Source organism: Anguilla rostrata, chromosome 17, assembly GCF_018555375.3.
Source record: "Anguilla rostrata isolate EN2019 chromosome 17, ASM1855537v3, whole genome shotgun sequence".
NCBI classification, from domain to species: Eukaryota; Metazoa; Chordata; class Actinopteri; order Anguilliformes; family Anguillidae; genus Anguilla; species Anguilla rostrata.
In genome coordinates, this window is record NC_057949.1 from 3,911,559 (window position 1) to 3,932,765 (window position 21,207).

A 21,207-nucleotide genomic window follows, 5' to 3' on the forward strand; every position below is an offset into this window, starting at 1 on the left:
TGAATATAAGGAACCTTTCACGCAATCAGGGGGGTTACTGAACCATTTTGCGTGTACAAAAACAATTGAGAGCAATAATGCATTTCGGGCCGCCTTCGGACTGCCTTGCATATTTTATGTTATTGCTAGAACGCTTTTTCTAAAATACATTTTTAATAATAGCATAGGCCTACTTATTGTAGTCTGTGTCGCACAGTTAATGTAAATCATACAGTTGAATACTGTGCTGCATTATGTGTGACAACAGTAGGCTAACTCCTTATTTTAGATCGATATGACATTAAAATGTTCTCCTCCACACGAGACGGGACACTTTAGTATTTAACAAAACATTCCCCGTGTAATGGCCTACACTGTACTCCTAGTGTTTACAGTGATAAACAACTTTCCAGTATGACAGTAAGATTTATGTCTACTGCCAGGAGCACCGAATGCGTTGTGTAGGCTTGTTCATGTAACATGGCCACAACTCAGTTTGTGTATAAAAAATAAAAAAAAGTCTGAATGTCATCATTATATGTTGTATTATGTCATTATATGTCCAGCTGCTTGCTAGACACGTGGCAAATCAAACTACCAGTTTGACTGGCTGCTGGTTTGATATGAATTGCCTGTCGATGAAAAGCAAAATGTCGTTTTTATTTTTTATTTTAAGCGGAACGTAATTGTAGCTGGCGTATAAATTTGTGTAAACCGCAATGAACGGCGATTTGTTGTAAACTAATGCTACTTGTGAACTTGAGAATAATAACCTATATAGGTGTAGACTATAACAGGGTTATTTGGCAAGTAGGCCTAGCGTACTTGACCTCGGTGGGTTGGAATATAGGTATTTAGTATTTGACGTATAAATCACTTAATTGTTCATATTAATTGCTGCTTACAGAATATGAAAGTGGTGCTGCTGGACCGACATCGCCTGTCTTCGTGCTCTTACTAAAGACAAATAACATTGACACACGCTCCTGCTGGATAACCGTGTTTGTAGTGCATCGTTCAACATAAATGGCCCACACCTAGCTTGTGTAATAGTACATCGCCATTTGGGTAGCCTGTTTGACCTTTTCGATGTTAGATAACGTAATTCATGCGTACAGCTCTGTTCGTGCTCATGGTGGGCTAATTTTACGACCGGAATGAAATGGTACAATTACACTAAAGCTGAGATCGCCGCGTATGGCTATGTCGACCAATCTTACCTTAAGGCTGGATAACTTCTCAGTTGTCTGTCTCACTTCAGTTTTTCGTTTACGGTTCGTGGCAGTCCTTTGAACTGAAGCATGCACGTCAGTGGGACCTTAAACCTCAACGTATTAATAAAGATAGAGTATCTGGCTACATAATTATATTGGAATATAACGCTGTATACCTACGGTCTTCGATTGCTGGTGCAAAGCATGTGAATCAACTTCTATCCACGAAGACCTCAATAGATTTTAAATAGAGTATTTGTTTGGCAAATGCAAAACATTATCGTACCACGAGTTCAAACAATTCTGCAGTTAGCATAAACTTTTCATTGCTTCCCTGGAGCGCGTATTGACGCACACCCACCATCCCACTTACGCCACCCATAGGTTGTAAAACTCCGAATCACTAGGGCAATACCCCAGCTTTTAAAATGGACATCACATGTTCGGTTGGAAATTTCTTAAAGGATTGAAACGTTTATTTATTCATGAAGAAACTGCTATATTCATAGCAGTGAGTATGTCTGCACACACAGCCTACGTGGTCTTTTGCTGTCAACAACTTGGCCACAATACAAGGATACTTTTTATTTTCTTTCTTAGAATTTTATGAAATATTTTATTTTTCCGTTTTAGTTTAGGTGTATATATGCTAGGCGTTCTGGGGTTAAATATTTTTGGGGAAGGCCTGTACAATGTTACAGGAGGTATGCAGAAATATGCTGCGAAAGGGGATAACGTTTCAGAGGGGAAAATATCAATCAAGAATAGGGTATATGAAACCTGTGTTTTTCATTTCAAAATGAAAATAGAAATGTAAATATCTGCCAAAAGAAATGCAAGCAGTCATGTCCGGGACGCATGTCTGTAATAACGTCGAAGTTCCCCATTGCCCAAAGTTTATTATCCTTCGGTGTTCAGTGAAATAGTCTGCATTCTCGTATTTTATTCAAACCACGTTATACACGCTTTACGTTCAGAAGAATGTAATAGAACTGTGTGTCTGTATTCATTGATTAAAATAGGATGTCCTCCAACTTCTGGGATGTAGACTGCTCATTGAAGGAGAGCGTCAAAATCAAACGGGGAAGACTGCGTTGTTTTCAGATATATATAAACAAATATTCCAACGTGTGTTCCATATAACGTAATTTCAATGTCTGTAGTTGATTAAACATTGACATAATGTACACGATGTTTATTATACTTCTTGACTTATCGGGAAGGGGTGTCTTTAAATTTGTGTTGATCTCATGCTTTGTCTCCTTCAACTTACAGACCAAGTTTGTAAGCTTCCATTATATCTTTATAAATAACTAGGCCTATACAGTCTGTGTATGACACCAAGTGAATCAATCACGCGCTTGCTACCACCAGCAAAGTCGAATATTCCTATTTTTACATCTATCGATTCGCTTGGGTTGATTTTCTCAAAGAGAATAGTCGCCTACAGTCATCTTTTTCTATTCGTTTTTGTATCTTCATCACGGATAATCTATGCAAACAGAATCGCTACAGTTATCACAACGGACTGTGTGTGTCATTCTGCTACCATAACGTCCTCCAAATCCCAGGACTAAATTTTAATTACATTTTCACACATACACAGCAAACGATTAGCTACTCGGAATGGATCATCATGAACCACAAGCTAATGAAATTATAAAAGCTATACGATTTGCACACATTTGAAGGTGACTTCTTTCGATCACCCCGCTGAGTTTTAAACGTTTGAACGCAGGACGTGACCTGCGCAGATTTGTAGACCTCCCTTGAAAATGAGGTAGGCTAAATAGGCTGTAATATGTATATTGTCTTCGTAAGTATTCATATCCAGTGTTATCACTTACTTTTCAATGTGTTTACTGAACTGCAATCAGTAATTGTATGCTGATGTATTCATAGATGCATGCAGATTTTAGACTACTATGTTCGTCTGAATTTCTTATAAAAAATGAAAAAATAGCTATTAAATCTTGAATGGTCGTCAAATACTTTGCCGTTTAACGTCACCTAATCGATGCATTTTTATACAGCAATACGTTCATAAATATATTATGAACGTATTTCATTATAATTCATAAGTTAATATATTCAAGTTTTTCATTTAAATATTTTTTCTTTTCATGGTACCGTGCTAATTTTTAGACATCAGTCATTGAAACAGTCCACCAATAACCCGAATAAAACATGCTAAAAATATTAATCTGGTTAGAACTGTTGTAGGCTACGAATCACCAAACCAGTAAGTGTGTCTTGGACTTCCTGGATGTGTTCGACTTCATTCAAACATTTTTTTAAATGACAGAAATGCTTTCTTGTGAGAAATGCCCATTGTCACTATAGTCCCTTACTCATCATGCATATTGGATACACTAATCCAGGACTAGAGAGCTTTTGTTTGTTTACCTGTAGGACAGCCCAAATGTTCAATGAAGCATTTTGGGAAAAGCCTCTGTTCAGTGATTTCACGGCAGTGCCCCACCCAGTATTCAGTCCTGCACAAACTGCTGTTTATACATCCTGTATCCTAACCACTATCCCAAAACTGCCACCCATGCCGTGCCTTACTGCCACCCGTGACTGCTCCTTACAGTTTTACTTTCATTCAGGAAAAAGCAAATGTCCCGACTACAAAGTTCTGATAGGTCATCCATGGACCGCTTGGAGCACACTAAAACGAGGTTCCTAAAACGACTGGCATTCAGTTGTGCATATTTTTATTTTCTCCATAAATGTCAGAATCCCTAAACATATAATGAAACCTAAGTTTAAATTTGCCTGGGCCTTTGGAGATCTCTTGTATGGAGAATCTTATTTTCCTATTTTAAACTGCATGATTAATTATGATCATCTGTTATGCTGCGACAACACATTTGATCAAGAAAATGAATTCGCAGTGAATGCTGGGTGCATGTCATTTCTTGTTACATATACCGTTCTATTAAATTGGGAAAACAGGATGTGAATTTCTCGTTAAGATCTATCCAATTGGACGGGGAGAAAAACAGCCCAAAGTTAATGAGGAAATCACACTTTGCTGCCTTTCGTTTGTGTTACTCTACAGCAATATCACGCATCTATGGAATAAAAATGACTGACCTCTACAATGGCATCTGTCAGCCCCTCTTACAGATCAAACCACTGTTAAAGCAGATGGCATCGTTGGGGACAGATGTGGATGAGGTTGCGTGTATTTCGATTGCTGTTCGGAAAGCCCTCTTATTCGTTTAAATCCGAGATCAGTCAGATCCCCCCACCCATTCATTTCAGGGACTATGCTATCCTGTGCTCTTTCTCATAAAACATAGACCAGCAATGTTTCAAGGTGGATCAGATACTGCCTGCATTAAATCATTTACTGAATCAACGTGGTGTTTTATTTTATTTTTTAAAAGAACAGAAACACAAAAGCTTTTTTCTTTATAGGTACTGTCTGCATCCCTTTCGAGGCTGAAGCATGCGTAGTAGTCCCAAAGTTCAGTAAAAATTTTTTTATTTTTTTTAAATCTGACATTCAATTAATGAGGCCTGGACCCACAAGTGGTTGCACATCTTGGATAAACTAGCTCTACATTTCCTCGAATAATGCCAAAACAAGGGCAGAGCTATTTATGTTTTCCAGTTGAATGTATCTAAATATTGTTGCATGTGGTGCAGATGTTTACTTGCATTTTGTTTAACAGTAACATACCAGAAAAAACACTCATTTAAAATAAACTATCATCGCATATGGGCCGTATGCAATAATAACACGGTATTTTCACATAAAAAAGACACACAAACGCACACACACCAAATAAACCACGAAGGACTGTTTTGATTGACAGATGCATTTCGTTGTTTATCATTTAGAATCAGCTCATTCACATACTGCCATGCTGAGTCAGGTTTAAACTGAAATGCAGGTAATAGCCAGATTCATTCCTCTCAAAAGAGGTGTTGAATGTCTACTTTTACAAATATAATGCTAGACTCATTTCTGTCAGTGCCAGAAACAAAATTATGTCTCTCCGTTATTACCTAATAACACACAAGGAACCGAGAACCGTAAATTATGAAACAAGATTGTTTTTCTTAAAACGCATTGGATCACACTCTGAATTACCACTCGTTTCAATTTGGCCTTGGCGCTGGTTGAAGTGCAGCTAATTAGACCGTAAACGTGGGCAGACTGCAGGAAAGCAAATTGCATATTATAACTGCAAGGAAAGGCAGGCTACACAGTGTATGATTTGTGCTCTAGTGTAATATTTGTGGCAGTTTCATTATCTTCTCATAATTTCACTCATGTTTGACCCGCTCCCATTTATAATATATGGAAGGTAAGTGGTAACGCCAGCGCGCTCTTTTACTTTCATCAGGACGAGTTGGCAGTCAGTTGTCTTCCTGTTGAAGCTAGCCGACTCCGCCGCGATCTCTGGACAAGATTCTCCGTGTGGAGCCCAGGAGAGCATAGTCAGACCGTAGGAAAACGATGGCGTATGAAACCACAGCGGCACCACAAATATCAAGAATGTGCATCGTTAAAAGATCTGCCTCTCTGTCGTGTTTAAGACTACACTCAAATTCAGAAGCTTGCAGTTCATGCTCTGAATGGACGTGTATGGGGCGAAAGCTGTAAAAGGTATAACCATCTTCATATTCACATAGGCAAAGTTTATAAAAGTAGGCTCCATTCTGATATAGCCTATATTTGGCGAATGATAGCCGCACAATGTAGGCGGTAGGCTATGTGTGATACTTTAAAGGTAAAAATAGTGAGTTTTACCTGCTCTGGAAATCGGCGTTTAAGCTTTAGTGCAACTATCATTCTTGTCACAACAGGTTTTTCTTGCGCAAGAGCACGCGCCCGACACACGGTTTTTTCATTTGTATAGTTCCCGCATTTCTTTCTCAACAACTTTTTTCATTTGTACTCTTTGGCTCCAGTGACTTTACTGCTTCACTCAGAAAGTGCATTTATATCACTCAGGAGTAAAATGCTTCCAAAGGAGCATTATAAGCATTTTGGGAACTGTAGTTCAATAATATGTCCCGCACCTCAAGGACTGCAATACAACCAGCCACATAGATCGCTCACACCTCATTCTGCACCAACGTGACACACTGATACTTGATGGGCAAAAATCAACTACAAAATGTGAGAAAACACTGGCCTATTAAAGTGTCATCATTCATTGTACATTTGTGTCAATGAATACTGCAGGGGCAACTGTAAAGCCCGTGTAATTCAGCGGAATGCGATTGCCGTCTGTCAGTGGGGAAGGCGGATTTGCAGAATCTGTTGTGTATTAAGTGATCTCTGGGCCGCAATGTGAAATTTGAGTGGATCGCGGCCTCGCCGGGTTCATTTATTTATTTGCCTCAATAAATAAATAAAAACACTATTTATAAATGAGGCACGTTGGTATGTGTACCTTATATAGGTACTTCAATGCCAGAGAGAAAATGCAAGACGGTGGACAAGAGCCACACAAAAATGGACAATATTAATTTAGGAGAGCATTCATTTTAGACTGAAGGTGAGAGAGGCCGTGATTGGAGACAGTTAAGTTTCAGCTGTAAGTTTGCACGAGAGAACTGAACTGATTTAGGATCAAAATAAGGGTAAAATAACGATGTCATTATTATGGTACACATCGTGGACCTCCAGCTGCAAACGAACGCCTGCCCCTGATGAGTTGTGATTGCAAACCATTTTTACACCGCCTGAGAGAAAAATTATCTTACGCTTAATTTTTCACCTTAGTTTTACCGTTAGTGAAAAGGGAACCTTCAGATTTCAAATTTCAAAAGTAGCCTAACATAAGCAACAAAAAAGTATATAATTTCATTGCAGAATGGACATTCCTAAGCCATTTTGCATAGAGCCCTCCGTTAATGAGAATTACATACAGGACCTCCAAGAGTTGAATAAAAGTTCATTTTGAAACATGTACGTCAGAATACGGATTTGCACAAGCCGTCTGTGTGACATGTAAGATTTGTATGGTACAATTTCTGAGAATTACAACCAAAGCAGAACTACTGTTTTCACACCAGATGGTATCGTGTAATTGCTATTACTCAGCATGCAACTCAACATATAGGGGAAATGATATCATCAGGAAATGTGGCCGCATCTTCATTAATGCAAGACTATGCCCTAGATCAACGCTTGATAAAGAGGCTACAATTGCCTCTGAGTTTAAAATTCAGCTGCAGTGTACATTCGGAGGCATGGCAGCTGGGTTTATCAGAGTGAGCTGATTTGTTGGTATGATTACCATGCTATAAAATGTTAATATATTCACATTTAATTTATACATGTATTATTTAGCTCCATAAATTGACCTCACAATTGTTAAAAGCCCGGATTGGATTTTCAACTTGCATACTTAAATGGATGCCCTGCAGAATATTCATTGTTTGCTATGTGCAGATTCAGGCACGAATCTTCCTTTTCTGTGCACCCATCTGTCCGAGATGTCATGTGATTAAATATACTTCTTGTTTTGTATATTTACATCAATGGTCATGCTGGTTAATTTGATTAATTTTCAGTTATAGCTGTAGAGACTTAGCCTTCATGATATAGCATTGTAATTCATCATCATAATCATCGCCATCATATTAAATTAATTGACGACAACTCAAGGTAGTTTCCCAAGAGAAATGCAATTAACATATCACAATACAGTTACAGTATGCGCAAATGACCCGACGTGATGGCAGAATTTGCACACAAGAGATCAGTTGCCATTCTCGAGTTTGAAACCATTCCATGACCTTGAAAGGTCACGACTGGGTCCTCATGAAAATATTGTCTTCATATTGCGAGCGATCAATGCAAGTTCTTTCAAAAAGGTGTATTGGTTGCAAATCCCACACAAGGACACGTTGCAAGGATACAAGAGCACAATACAGAAGTGTCTTCATGCACAGTTTCTTCGGGCTTTGAGTATGTGAATTTAAAGCCAAAAGAAACATCACATCGCAGTCAGCCATTCTGACAGAAGGCCTTCGCTCCCTGCACTACTCAAAAGATCATTCCAAAATAAACCAGCACTCCTTCTTTTGGACTTTCCTCAAAGGAACCCGACGGGCCGCCAGTGAAATCCTCCCCATTCTCCTCCTCGTTCTCCTCCCCATTCTCCTCCTCGTTCTCCTCCCGGTTCATTACATCTACCCTTATCTCCAGAGCCTATTAGTAAGCTAAGACATATTTCCATTGCAAACGTTATCCTTAGCGGCACATGCACATTTGTTGTGGGTTTAAGACGAGGTGCCACAGAACGAACAACGACAGAGCCATGTGTTGTCAGTTAGTTCGACAATCCTTTCGGACGTCTGCATCTTTGGAGTAAAAAAGAGAAAATGATTTGAGGCTAAATGACGGCAGACAGATAAACAATGGTTCATACTTCTTCCCTACCAAAATCTTAATACAAGTGGTTTGTTTCAAATGGCGAACAGATGCTCAAATACACCAGTCTATTTTCAGATTGCCAAGTTCCACAGCTCTGTTGGAGATTTCTGGCTGAGCGACTTAGCACGGGGATCGGAGATGTTATGCCAGCGGCGTGAGATATTGGCTCGCCTCGCGTCCATGTGGTCAAACTCAAGTTTCAAACCGGCTGAAATTAGCCTGCGCTATCATTTAGAGTGATTGTCTGTGCATCTCAACTTTATTTGACCTCTCTGAACTGTTATGTAATAAAGGCACAGCTGGTGTTTGGTAGGGGTTTGTAACCTTGGCAGTCAAATCTAGGGCCAGTCAAAAATCCAGTGATTCATTCTCAGCACATAGCTGTTCACTCCTCCTTTGGGACTCAGATATCCACAATAATCTACTTAGAAATCTCTCATAAACACTGGACATTTGTTTCAGCACCATAACTATTGTGCAAGGCTATTTGCATACCTGTTTTTCAAAAGAGAATTACTTTCTGGAAATTTGAGTGTGTCCTTTGAATGACTAAACTGCAACGGCTCTTCGATAATTTGTCACGCAAAACATGTCGGATAACAAAAATGGCAAATCAAGAAACTGAAACACCTTTGACGTGCAACAAGACAATTTATGGAATCAGATTACAAGCATTAGTAAAAAGTACTTCGTGCAGAGGTGCTAAGCAAACTGCTGGTCACGTGAAATGACAATTTCAGAACTATTTCAATAGAACAGGAGGCAATCATGTAGAAGTGGTAATGTCGTGAAAGAAGCACAAATGACACCCTAACTGTTTAACACATCCCCTCTATTATTTCACTTTACATTATATTTAGCATCCGGATAGCATAGAGACAATTTTTAATGTAAAAATTATACTTTCTAAAAGGTCTGTTTTCATTTTTAGCACCACTCGGAAACATATCTGTGACTGCTACAGAAAGTGACTTTGGGCCTCATTCACAAAACGTGTACAATCGCATTGGATCGTAAATTGCGTGTAAGAACGTTTCCAAGAACATTTCGACATTCATCACTTTTTTCTTATCTGTACTTGTTCATGGCTGTTCCCTTTTGCAAATCACATGAACAGGATTGCACATTAAATTCACAAACAGCCAGAATTCATCATCTCATACACCTGGGAGATGCACAAACAACAAAAGTCTGCACATGTGTCATGAATCTCATATTGTTTTGTTCGTAGCAACATTTTTAAGAACAAAAGTAAGAATCATTTAAGAAAAGTCTTGTGAATGAGGCCCATTATCCCCAGGCGTGGGCAAACTAAATCGGTCCTCTTGGCTAGGAGCCGGGATCCTTTGGCTCAGAAAACCAATCGTATCTTATTCTGCCGTGCCAGGGCCAAAGGTCATAGTCTAAAACCGACAGCAGGTCTACATCTGCTGCATACGCTTGCAACATCAGGTCCTCTGGGCCTCGACGGCTCTGCTCCCAAAACTTACACAATACATGCTGACGGACTGGAATGAGTAACAGGGATTACTTTACAGAAGGCACTGACTCGCGACAGAGTTGGACAGAGGCCCATGGGGAAGGCTTATGGATAAGCAATGACACGTTAGCAAGATGAAGCCATAGGCTAATCAGTGCCTCTAAGTACAGTACCTTCCAGCCTCTCAGCCTAGATCTACAGGCATCAGCCTAGATAAGTTTGTAAGGCAAACAGCTGTTCGTCTCATTTTTGCAAACCAAAAGCTCAAGGAAGATGTGGTTGGACTGATTGGGGACTCTAAATTGTCCGTAGATACGAATGTGTGTGGATGGTGCGTGTGCCCTGTGCTGAATTTGTTAGCTCTCTAGGGTGTATTCCCGCCTCTTGCCCAGTGCATGGTGGGATAGGCTCCAGCACCAGACAGACCTGCAGGGCTGTGATGTCGTAGATAAAGCCAACAAACCAGAGACATCATCTATTGGCTCCTGCACAGGTGAGTTTACAAGAATTGTGCAATAAACACGGTCCATCGTCCTTCAGGAGATGAAGACAGATGTCTCTGTATGTCATCTTTGCACCACTTTACAAGCCCTATGGGAACAGGAGGACAAATTGCACAAAGCAAAATGATCATTGTTAAATTACTCTGATAAGAGTATATTTTACACTGGCAGAATATGTCACCCATTTTAGACTCGCATAAACCCTACTGGTTTAACACTGGACAATATAGGCCTGTGCGCCATAACTGTAGAGATGGGATTTCTGAGCAATCTCCTTGTGCTTAAGTATTACTATCCAAAATGTGCCCTCGTGAAAAGTCATCATCAACCAACCAGCTGAGAGGACCCCTCTGCATAATCAAATGTTTAAACTGGTCAGCTTGTTCAAAATAGTCAAATCGGAAGATCGTGTCCCTGAATAGGAAAAGGATGCTCAACGTGGCGGTTCAGGCAGGTTAAACGATGAAACCATTCATGTTAAATACGACTATTTTTCATGATCCGACCCGGATATAGCCATACATTTTCATTTTGTTCAAGCCCCATTAAGAAATACACAGTAGCGGAGTAGCCTAGTTATAGAAGTTCTTAATAAAATCAAATCAAAAAGCACATTACGTGACTATTCAGAACTGAAACGCAGCAACAAGAGCTTCGAAGTCTATCTAAACGATTTCGTGTTGTTTCATTTCGCAGCACGTCAGCACAATATAGCAGAGCGTGTAGGCTATTCTAAACCCAACGCTACCACCTGCGCGTCTGCAGCGTAGCAATTTGAGACGAGCCACGGAATATGTAATTTAACATGCAGGGGCTATGTTTTTGATCAAATTAAATCAAATTATACAGTCCTGCGACCGCTCTGCAAAACAGGGCATGAGTAAAGATACTGGAAAATGAATATGTGTGTGGCAAAAGCATTATCTACGCTGAAATTCAGGCATTATACCTTCTTATGGGAAAGCTGTTCAGAGCCGCTGAAACCCATGACATGCAAGTTAAGAGGTTCACATCCTCAATTCGCCAACGTGTCATTTGATGTTTGCGTTCCGTTTCCATGGAAACAGGGAATCCCATCGAAGAGCGGCGATATGCCTTTCTGGGTCAAACAGGATATTACGCTAACCTGGATGCGTAAATGTACAGCTTTTATACTACCTCCAGGCACATCTCAGTTTAGCCTGGGATTAGTCTCTCTCCGATTACTTTCTGTTTTCGTGTTTATCTTGGCCAACAACAGGGCAAACATAAGTAGACTGTTTATAATAACATCATAGAGTGAATAATCAGGATGGCTTGGTGTTTACATGCCTCATGAAATTAAAATATGCAACAAAGAAAGCCATTTTATTTTCTTGCATTTTCTATCACATCATTGGAGGATGGGAGGAAAAGTATGAATATTCTGACAGTGCGATTTTAGTTATCCCGCAGCCTTCTTGTCAGGAATAACATTTCTTAGCCAAGCACTACATAACCAATCACATTAACCGCAGGTGAGGATGCAAATTTAATGAACTGTATAATGGGCGTTTGGTTGTAAGGGTCTACGTGCAGAGACCTGGGCAAGGTTGCATTTTGGCAGCGTGAAATCTCATTTGAACAGTAATTACATTTAAACCAATGCTTTCTTCAAAATTGTAGATCTAATTGTCGCCAAATTTCTGTAAGTAAGCCTAATTCGAATGCATGCGTGGCAAAAGGGACAAAACACCTGTCAGTAGGCTACTGTGCACAAAATGACATTGATGTAGAAGTAGAATATCGTCAGGGGAATTAACGCTTCATCACTTCGCAAGCGAGCTTTAATGATTACAGCCGTACATATGAGGCACAAAACGAAATTAGCGAGAACGTCTGTCAGGCTATATTGACAGCAGATCTGATGACGTGATGGACAGGTGACCTCTAATGTGACGCAATTACAGCCTAATTGGTGTCATGAAACCCTGTGCACAAGAATGAGACGATATATCACGAAGTGTGTTTTAGTGAGTCTGTGCATATATATATATAATTTGGGACAATTTCAGAGGGAAAATAATGTTGAAAAGTTAAAATGTAATAGGGGAAATGACTGTTTTCAGTTGAAATCACCTCAGAGTAGCCCACACCTGTCGTTGGGCAAGCTAGAAAACGTCATAAAGTCGAGTCCATAGATTGTCAGCATTTTCGCAGGAATAGAAATGATCACAGCAAGCTTTCCCCCTGGTTGATTAATGGGACTATTTGAAGATTTTACTCTTCCCAAATATTTGCATAATGGCTTATCTAGAGAGAACAGAACAGTCCTAACGGGTAAAAGCTGCTCCAGATGGTTTTGCACGGGCAAGAGAGAACGTGAAGGGAAAACACGAGGCGAATGAAAACGGAGGAAGGACGAACGTCTGACGCATGGTGTACAAGATGAAGACGGACCGCTGACCAAGCCAAGGCCGTGACGAAAAGAAAAAATAAAAACTTGGAGAAGGAATGCGGCGGGACCTAAATCTTCCTTCACAGCTATGGCCCGCGCGCTCTCGGTCCCGGTAATTGGCTCTTCAACGGATTTCCATGGAAAGCTTGTCATTGTCAGGATTCTTTTATGGGAGGGCCCTATGCTATTAGGCACAAAGGGGTTCACAGGAAAAGCAGGCCGCCCGCTGTGACAGTTCGTCACCGTCATCCCCTGCTATTAAAAGGATATACGGAGCTCAGGACTGGCTTGCGTAGGCCAACAATAGGCTGCGGTGATGGAGTGCCGCTTGCGTCTAATGACTATCAGGAGTTTTTCTTTGGGGGGGGGGGGGGTGGTAGGCTACTGTCTGATGACGAGTCTCAGGTACACACACTGAGTCCAGACCCCACTGTGAGCAAAAAGTGGGACACCGTCACATTTACACATTTAAAATACAGAGCAGCATTCACAAATTACACAGGAAACAGAAGCAGCAGGTGGTAATCATTTGGTGACCATCAACATAAATCATTAATTCCCTCAAAACTGCAGAAGATGGCGGATTCTGCAGGAAGAAAACAGATGGTGTGAGCCCAGGTGGTCAAAAGATTGGTCCAGTCGGTTCCTGTTAGATTTTCCCCTGTCTTACACTTAACAATTCTTTTAGTCTTATATTTAGACTAAAAATCTATTTTTATAAGAAATGAGCACACGTTGCTCCCATATTGCGCCAGCATCTGTGCGCATGATGATTTCCTGGCCTTTCGAAGACCGAGGTGAAGTTGGTTTCAAGTTGGATATTCAACAGATATTCGGACACCTAGTCTCACCGACGCTTTCCCGCTTTGTCCCGGGGTTTAGAGACACAATGCAACGGTCGTCACAACGTTGGATATTCAGACATTCAGACAGATATTCAGACAGCCAGTCTCGTATCGTCTTATTTCCCCGACTCTTCCCTACTTTCCCCAGTCAAAGTAAGTGGCTAGGGACCGTCAACAAATTACAGATTACAAATTATTTCTATTTCAATAGCTCCCAGACAAAAGGACCTAGAAACTTCAAACCACTTTTACATTGTTCACAAACAATGGACACAGGTTGCACAGCCTTTGCTTTGTCCATTTTCATCTCATGCAATTTTACATGAATACTTCAGTTAGGAATTTCAATAGCTTTTTGAACAAATTACAGATGACAAATTCTTTCAATTTCAATAGCTCCTAGACAAAAGGACCTAGGACCTTCAAACCACTTTTAAATTGTTCACAATCAATACACACAGGTTGCACAGCCTTTGCTTTGTCCATTTTTATCTCATGCATTTGCAACCCTTTGTCGACTAGCAATGAGCTCTGACCAGCAGAGGGACATAAGCAGTGTCTAGAATGTGCTTAATGTATGTTTGATGTACAACTATGGCTACAATCTCATTTAACATTTAAACAGGATCCGTGGTTCTCAGCAGTTGATGGTGAGCTGGCTGGCACTTCCTGTTACAAGTAGATGGCGTTCCTTCAATTCCCTGTAATACTAACAGTACAAATGCCAGAATGAAACAAATGGTGTCCAATATGTAATATGTAATGAGCAGTGAATAAATGAATAATAAGCAGGGTGCCTCCACTGTGGAACTACTACACCAAAATATTATGGTATATTCTGTATTTCCCCAGAAATCGACTATAATTATCCTTATTGACAGTATATGAAACCTTAACTAAACAGAATGCGCAAGGCTACAGTGCACAGAGGAGTAACAAACAAGAAGATTTATTTCTCTTGACCAATCATGTAGTTGTGTGTATGTTTCTCCAAAATAAAGTACAAAGGGACCCAAAAAGAAAAATATAAAATCTTCTTTAGGATTTCCCACTTGTAGTATTACCAGTAATAAAGAGTATATTGTATATTATACCACAAGGGGGATTACTTTAATTTTTAACCAACCAGTGACATTTATCGGTTAGAGTAATAACTGGGCATAGTTAGGCTCTATGAAAATTGTTGTACGTTTAAATGTATTTACTGTATACTCCAAGGTATAATTTAGACTCAGGCGGGCTTAGTTATAGTTCCCAGTTTATATTACTGTGGCTTTTAAGCTTATACAGATGCTTTACACTCCAATGTATTTACTTTACCATTATATATTTAAAAATTATAATCAAATCAATATGACTGTTATAATTATAATACGACTAAACAAACCGTTTAAATGCTTCTTCACGATTTAGAAAGCCAATTGTGAGTATAGCAGTCTAAAAGATGTACAGTAATTTAGTACCCTCCTTGTTATGGCAAAAGTAGGCGTACTACTTATTAAGGTAGGTTAACCAAAATAAACAGGTAGCTGATTAGCTTATTTTAAAAACAACAAAAACCGTAACCACACTGAGGTGCATAGGCTGTAACAAAATTATAACGTTACCAAAACGGCCTGTATAACACAGTTGTAGCCATACAGACAAATCCCACGAATACAGAAAACCAGTAACTCTTAAGATGGTGCTACGAGTCTCACTCGTCACTTCAGTTCACTAGTTAACCAGAAAAAATACAAGTTCACCCTATACCAAGCGCTTGGATTTCTAATTTGTTGGGGCTCAGCTGGTGAACATACGATGCGTTTCCCAATGATTGAAATCCGAGCACAATCCAATGGCTGTGACAGTACTCATGATACCAGCAGTGGAACTATGGGCTCAAATTAGTGCCAAAGGCATTTTGTATTTGTAAGCAATGACTTGTGCTTGCAACTCATGGTTTGTGTTTGTACTCGGCAAGTTGAACCTGTAAAAAAAACTATGTTTGTGGATATAGATTTCTTGTGAGGGGGAGCATGTACAATGTAATGTAATGGGGGAGGGTCACGTCTTTCAATTAAAATCTACATGTGTTTTGTGATCTGAAGTGGTTTATTAACATTTGTGAACAGAAAAAGTACGAATGGAAACAGTTTTACTCTGTCTCCCTCTACATGCAACGCACAGTTTACAAGAAGAAAGCTACAGACAGACTTTTGGCACTGCTTTTGCACTTCTGGTATGGAGAGCCAATCGTTCAAGGCATTTTCAACTATTCAATCAAGCCAGTAAGACCAGGTGCCATGTTGTATTTTCCCATAGCTCAGAAACTAGGAATTGCAGTTCAGACCAGTGAACATGTAGAAAATGATGTAGGAACTAGATTTTCATAACAAAATATACTTATATATACACTACAGACTTCTGGAGTCGTTTTTGTGAGAGAATTTTACTTCCGCATCTAAAAAATCGCCGCAAAACCAGAAGTGACGTAACAAAAGGGAGAGCAGTCAAGTTTTACAATAAGAAGAATGGGTACCATGTCAGTCTACAGTCAATATCTGGGAATAAATATTGAATACATATACAACCTTACCATTGGTTTTACGCATAGAGATGTCCCTTTTATGAGTGGTCATATATTGTCTTAGACAATTTGTTTGTGAAATATACGTATATTTGTGACGCCTGGGTACCTTGCAAAATAGTTGTCCACAATACCACATGTGTTGTTTACGGCGTTGTTGCCCTTTTCAGTACAGTCTGGGTTGATTGACACTTCATTTATTCAGTAGGTGAGAGTATAAGCTTATGTCTATGTGTACACCAGATTTCACGTTATCTTAGATTGGTTAATAAGGGCGGGAAGCGAACAGTACCATAGATTGGTTAATACTTATTTATTTCCCCCAGCAGACTAGGCACTGTTTAGTGCATTGCTGCCTCCTACTGGTGTAGAAATGTAATTGCTGCTTATGTATATCTTGCGATAGAGACCTGTAGTTCTAAGGAAGTGTATTACTCCCCTAGCTCTCTCTTTTGGAACGACCCCGTCGCCCAGCAATGATCTCAGGGAAAAAATTTTAATTCCCATTTGCTTAACTCTATGAATAAAACCCTCCTTTCCCCAGCATAGATCGGACAATGCATCAAGACATGTTATACAGACTCCAGGACTCCACAGTTCTCACAATTGCCGTCTCTGTGTTTCCCCACTAGCACCAACCCACTTGCTAAACCGCAATGCCCCAGCCTTAGCCTTGTCAATTTGATTTCATCTTTCCGAGGCATATTCACTCTATTACCAGGTTTAACAGATGGTTGGGACGTTGTATAGCTTTCTCCCTCTGCTGTCTGCATCCCACTCTTGCTGCCATTGAAGATTCAGTCTCTCACTGATGATGCTGCGGCACTCCATCCTGCTATCTGTTTCATTACGAATGCTCCTTTCACTACACACCACTGCACTGGTCATCCCTCCACACCAGAAGGCTCATTCATTGGCACCTGTTTATTTACAAATCACTCTTACTCATCACACCTGCCTGCCTCTCAGATCTTCTGCATCAGTCCCGTTACACTTACAACCTTAGGTCAGTACATTTTTTCACCCTGGTCGTGCCCAAAACCTCAACAATGTTTGGTCGAAATTTCTTTAGTTTCCCTGCTGCGCATGACTGGAACACTCTACAAATCCATTCTCAAACTCCCCAATCTTAACACACCCATATCCTTCTTTAAAAGACTTTTACACAACACATTTACTGTTAACTGCACATGCTAATCCCCATCCCTTTGCTACTGTTGACTGCTCCGTACCAAATTTAATGCAATTTTCTCTTTTTTTTATCTTTGTAAATGTACTGTGGTGAACTTGGTTTTTTTAAGCAATGTTTGTATGTTTTTTTTGATTGACGCATGCCTTCTTGGCCAGATCAGTGTTGTAAATGAGAATTTGTTCTCAATCACTTTTACCTGGTTAAATAAAGGCTAAATAAATAAATATTACATTACATTACAGGCATTTGGCAGACACTCTTATCCAGAGCGACGTACAACAAAGTGTGTAACCATAAACAGGAACAAGTGTGTCGAAAACCCTAGAGAGAAGTAATGTTCCAAGTGCAGGGAACAACCGCATAGTTAAACCTGGACCCTGTAGGTTTAACTGATTAACACTAACACAAACAAGAACAGCAGCAATGCAGTCTATGCAAAAAATACAAGCAGAAGTTAAGACACAAGTGCATTAATAAGTCGACTAAGAAACAGCTACCTAGTTACAACCCTAAGCTTACAGTCAATTTAGAATTACAGGGAGGTAGGGAGGGATGGGGAGAGGTGCAGCCTGAAGAGGTGAGTTTTCAGTTGTCGCTTGAAGGTGGTCAGGGTCTCAGCTGTTCTGACCTCCACGGGAAGGTCATTCCACCATCGTGGGGCCAGAACAGACAGGAGACTTGATCAGGAAGCGCAAGTGCGAAGAGGGGGAGGTGCCAGGCGTCCTGAGGTAGTGGAACGGAGGGGTCTGGCTGGCATGTAGGGTTTGAAGATCTATAAATAAAAATAAAATAAACAAATGGCACCTGCACATCTACACTATCCCTACCTAAACTTGCCTTAGCTACCCTGCCCACCACCTCATTGCCCTCAACCCCAACATGTGCTGGCACCCATAAAAACCCCACACTACATCCCTGCCTCTCCAGTTTAAAAACCATCATTAGAATCTCCCCAACTATGTCTATTCTAGCTCTTCCCCCCTCACCTCCCCCCAATGCCTTCAAGGCAGATAATGAATCGGTGCACAAGACAGCATTACCCAACCCCTTCTTACACCCACCACAATGCCCACAATAAAGCAACCAGCTCATCAGAGAATATTGATATCCCATCAGGCAACCTTCTACTCTGACAGACTTGTACATGGGGTACGTATAAGCAGAATCCCACTCTTCTGCTTTCACGATCTCTTGAGCCATCAGTATAAATATTTATATAGTTACCCCATCCTCTACAAACGCTGCGACATTTCCTATTTCACCTTTCTGTATTAACTCTTTTATTGTTAAGTCCACATCAACCTCTGTCCACATCCATCGAGGGATAGGTGGCCAGCATACAGAGGGCCCTACCTTTATTCCATTAAATCCCAGTTCCTCTGAGTATTTCCTTACGGAATTTATATAGCTGCCCCTATTAATCCTACTGCCTACCCTTTTCAAACTCCCAGAACTCTGTTAACAGAAAAATTGATGGAAGAGCTGTTCCAAAGCCTTTTAGCTTAATACAATAATTTAGCGCTAATTTTTCACGTCCCCCGTTTCCACCAGCAGCGCTGGGATCGGCGTTGCCCAGAATGCCCCAGTGCACCACCTCAGAGCCCTGGCCTGAACAACATCCAACTTAGCCAGCGTAGACTTGGCTGCTGAACCATATGCCAAGCACCCATAGTCAAAGATAGCTCTTATCATAGCCTTATAAATCATCAGCATTCATTTTCTATATGCCCCCCAGAAACAGCCAGTCAAGCACCTCATAATATTTACAACCTTCTCCACTTACCATTTTTTCCACATGTGCTCTATATGTCAAATTTTCATCCAGCCACACACCTGAAAACTTTAACTTTTTCAGTGGGTTCTCCATATACCTTAAGCCCCTGACTATCTATTTCCTTCTTTCTGCCAAAGATCACATATTTTGTCTTTGATACTGACAAACTAAAACCCCACTTATCAGCCCAAGCCTGCTCCTTATCTAAGGCTCCCTACATCTGCCTCATCAAATATTCAACATTGCGGCCTCTCTTCCATATTGCTCCGTCATCTGCAAAGAGAGATCTACCAAAGCCATCTCCCACTTCATCAAACATCATTCACCATTATATTAAACAGGACAGGACTGATAACACTACCCTGCGGGGTCTCATTATCTACAGAAAGACCGTAGAAAAGTCTTTCTGTAGATTTCTAGAAAGACTTTCAGAAAGACTCCCCCCCCCACTTTTACCTGAATAGTCCAGGATCTCAAAAAATCTTTCATCCAATTCAACATCCTGCCCCGAATCCCTGCATCATATAACTTAATTACCAACCCCTCTTTCCACAACATATCATAAGCCCTCTCTATATCTAGGAAGACACCAATCACCACCTCCTTATTCACTAGAGCTCTCTTAATGTCTCTAACATCAGGATTGCATCCATTGTTGTTCAACCTAGTCTAAACCCGCTTTGAAATGGAGAAAAATACCCTCTCTGCTCTAGTCTATGCACAAGCCGATCAGTAACCATTCTTTCCATTATCTTACAAATAACTGCTGTGAGGGCAATAGGCCTGTATGATCCAGGGCTGTCGGCTTCCTTCCCAGGTTTCAAAATTGGAACGACCACTGCATGCTTCCACTCAGCCGGAATTAGCCCCTCCTCCCACACTGTATTAATCAAACATAACATCTCCCCCAAAGCAAAGTCATCCATGTGCCTAAACAACTCATATCCCAGACCATCTCTTCCAGTGGTGGTATTATGCCCTTGCCTTACTGCACGCTTCAGTTCTTGAACACTGATTGTCTTCATCAAAGCCTGAAAAAAAAAAAACATGTATATTTCATGATAATAGACACAGTTTAATAAAACTGTGGTGGAGAACCATCCCAATGTCCCCCAAGACATGAAGTTTGACCCTTCGAAAGAAGCAATGTCATTCAAGTGACGGGAGATGGCAGCTGAGATTCTGGATAGCTCAGGTGGGTAGATTAGAGTAGAAGTTTAATTGGAAATTAAGATGAATTATTATTAAACTGTGACTTTTATCATTAAATATACATGTTTTTTTTCAGGCTTTGATAACAACAATCAGTGTTCAATGAGCACAACAGACAAACCCCCTGGAGGTGGACCAAAAACAGTTAGTGGGTCAGTTATGTGGCTCCTGTATTAAACTATTCATAAGGTCTTTATCAGATAAGATTATCTGAAAGGAATTTAGGCAAGTATATGTGTAAGATTCTGTCATATTGTTTGTTAATTACCTTTTAGATTCAGTGTGACTCTTGTAAAAGATGGTTCCATCAATTATGCCTTAGCATGAGTACACCACTCCTCAACAAGGTGAAGAGAGGAAGATGGAAGTGTTGTCTCTGTTGCTGATGTCCATTTGTCAATAAAAAACACTTAATTTTTCATTTTTAAACAAATAAAATTCTATATTTTTCTTTGGACAACTGTCACACAGACCAGAAAATTGTCAGACTATGAAAATCAAAAATGTTGATACACTTTTTTTTTTTTTTACATAAAAATTTTTTTTCAGAAAACCAAAGGATTTCCATGACCAGTGTGATGTGCTGGTTTCTCTGTTTGTTGATGTTGTGTCTCT